Raw genomic sequence first — 3,199 nt, 5'->3', positions numbered from 1 at the left:
AAATCCAAAATGAGAAGTTTACAAAAGATCTTCAATGAGGGGAAGAGTTTACATTTCCAAATTCAATTATTAATCTTTCATAAACTGTACTGTTTTTGTTTTGTTTCTTTAGAATGATATTCACTTTAGCTTTTTCTTCACATCAACACCAGCATTATAAATGAATCTTGAAACTATTGAAGCCTGCATAGTTTTCTAATGTAGCATACAAATAAACAGTACTAATTTCATAAATAAGACAACCAGAGAGAGGGGATGTGATAACTCAAGTCACAAAGCTAGTTAAGAATTCCCAGTAGTCTTGATATTGCAGCACCATTATTCTCTCTTAATTTATTCCAATCTCCTTATATTAGCAGGTATCAAGAAAGCCAAATGGCTCATGAGAATTTTACAGAGGTTATTGAGTTTATCCTACTGGGACTGACAGAGCGTTCGGACCTGAAAGTGGTCCTTTTCATGTTGTTCCTGCTGATTTACATCATTTCTTTGGTGGGGAACCTGGGAATGCTCTTTCTAATCCAAATCACCCCCAAGCTCCACACACCCATGTACCATTTCCTTAGCTGTCTGTCACTTGTAGATGCCTGCTACTCATCAGTCTTTGCACCCAAAACCTGCTGAACTTCTTTGTTGAACAGGAGACAAGCTCATATTCTGCACGCATTGTGCAATATTTTTTATTTGTGTCACTCAACACCACTGAGGGCTTCTTGCTGGCAGCAATGGCTTACGATCGCTATGTGGCCATTGTATACCCTCTAATTTATACAGTGACCATGACTAAAATAGTGTGTGTTGTGTTGGTCATAGGATCATGTGTGGGAGGTTTAATGAACTCGTTAACACACACAATTGGCCTGCTGAAACTCTCTTTCTGTAGGCCAAATGTCATCAGTCACTTCTTCTGTGACCTTCCTCCCCTGTTGAAGCTGTCCTGTTCTGACACATCCATGAATGAATTGTTGCTTTTAATCTTCCCTGGTGTGATTGCCATGATCACTTTCTTGACTGTGATCATCTCCTACATCTTCATTGTTGCTGCCATCCTGAGGATCCGCTCAACGGCCGGTAGACACAAAGCCTTCTCCACCTGTGCTTCACATCTGACAGCTGTGACTTTATCCTATGGTTCTATAAGCTTTAGTTACATTCAGCCAAGCTCCTAATATTCCCTAGAACAGGAAAAGATGGTGTCTGTATTTTTACATTGATGATTCCCATGTTAAACCCATTGATTTACAGCCTAAGGAACAAGGAAGTAAAGGATGCTGTGAAGAGGGCAATAGAAATGAAACATTTCCCCTGTTACTTTCATGCCACACATTTCTCGAAATAGGATACAGATATGTGTTCTGTCTAATGATATCTATACGAATTTATTAAAAGTTCATGACGGAAAAACTTGGAGTTTATTCAATTGAATCCATTTGCTTTAGAAAGGAAGAGAAAATCGGAGAGGTGTAACCTGTCATAGGACACATGACTGGTTATTGCAGCAACTAACTCAAAATCAGACTGGAGACATAGGCCAGATAACTCTGGATAATCCCTAACAGATCCAGTCCCCTCCCTCCACACATGTAATTGATTACTGTTCAACATCAACACTTGGAGAAATCAGGATTTAGCAGAAATTTACCTTATATAGATTTTATCTCAGACCCTAGGGAATCTTTAGGAAATATGTGTTAAATTTTTCTTTCATGTCTGTTAAGTTGGATTTGCGATTTTGAAATGGGCCTTGCTGACCTTGAAAAGAAGTCATCGGCACCATATGAACTGCTCGTAGTCATATTTGCATCAAGAACATTTGTTACTTATTAAGAAAACCAGGAGCCAATGCAGTGAATTTACATTCCTAAGATTTCATTTTTTGTCCTGTGCGTGAATTCATAGTGATTAGAGTGATCCCAGCTTTGATGGATATTTTCATTTGTCCTTGGTCGGATGTGACATGTGGACAAACACTGACTCCCCAAATCATGGACATCTAAGGATCATACAACCCTCCCATCCAAACCCTAATCTGATATAGAATAAACTCTTAAAAGTCCTTAACTCATGGTTGTCTACCCTCTCCTCCAAAATCAACACTCTCTTATTTGATGAATTAAATAAGCACATGTTGTTTCTCATTTTAAACAAGAAATACATCTCTTCGTAAGGCTTAAATAGTTTCATCTTAGATATGTCTTATGAGGAAACCCTGGTGGTATAGCGGTTAAGTGCTACAGCTGCTAAAAAAAAGGTCGGCAGTTCAAATCCACCAGGCGCTCCTTGGAAACTCTGTGGGGCAGTTCTACTGTACTCTACAAGGTTGCTGTCAGCCAGAATCGATTCAACGGCAATCGGTTTGGTTTTTTGGATGCCTTATGAAGTCTCAGAACTTAGATCTTTTCATTCTTCATAAAGTTCTCAGATGTTTTTGCCAGAATACCCTACTGAGTGCAGTTTTTCTCAGGCTATCTCCAGTCTTTTCAGTTATGCTTCATGCAATATCGTTTCAAATTTCATCATCGTCTTCATTCCTTAGTTTGTCAATGTGGAAAGATTACATGGAATAAATGGTAAAAGAAACACAGGTTTTTATATCAGTGAATTGTTTTAAAATTATTGTTCTACCAATTCTTACAGTGTAAACTTGGAGAAATTCTTTAAATATTTCAGGGCAACTCTAATGTGAGTCATGAGCATGAAAATACTTAACTAAATCAATCTCATGATAACTAGAGATAATACCTGGAACATATGTATCTGGAACATAGTATAGGCATTTAATAAATAGAAACCTTTGCGACTAGGACTCTCTTAACTTTCAGTTTTCAGGAAGAAAGATATACTCCATTAAAAAAAATATATATGTATTATTATAAGATTTTTAGTATTTCTTTCCTTTTAAATCATTGCAAATTTTTTCCACTTGTTCTTGTACAGTTTTCTTTATTGGTCTGATTTCATTTTACCTATCTTTGTGGAGGCGGAATCGACTCGACAGCACTGGGTGTTTGGGTAACTTTGTGCTTTATAATACTTATTCTTTCATTCTTTTTGTTGTAGATTTAGTCTATCATTTTACCCTGTATTTATCTCTTTTATACTTTCATTCCATTTTCCAAATATCAGCCTTCTCAATATTTCTGAACATTTCTTTCTATGTCTGGAAAATGTATTAAAAAAACGTTGAACATGATAATTA

General features: G+C 36.8%; 1 pseudogene; it reads left to right on the top strand.

Moving 5' to 3' along the window:
- Window positions 1-301: 301 nt before the first annotated feature.
- On the top strand, window positions 302-1,339 carry LOC126080267 (olfactory receptor 1052-like; annotated as a pseudogene).
- Window positions 1,340-3,199: the final 1,860 nt, after the last annotated feature.

The sequence above is a fragment of the Elephas maximus genome, chromosome 7 (genome assembly GCF_024166365.1).
Source record: "Elephas maximus indicus isolate mEleMax1 chromosome 7, mEleMax1 primary haplotype, whole genome shotgun sequence".
In the NCBI taxonomy this organism is placed as follows: Eukaryota; Metazoa; Chordata; class Mammalia; order Proboscidea; family Elephantidae; genus Elephas; species Elephas maximus.
This window is presented reverse-complemented; position numbering and strand designations above follow the sequence as displayed.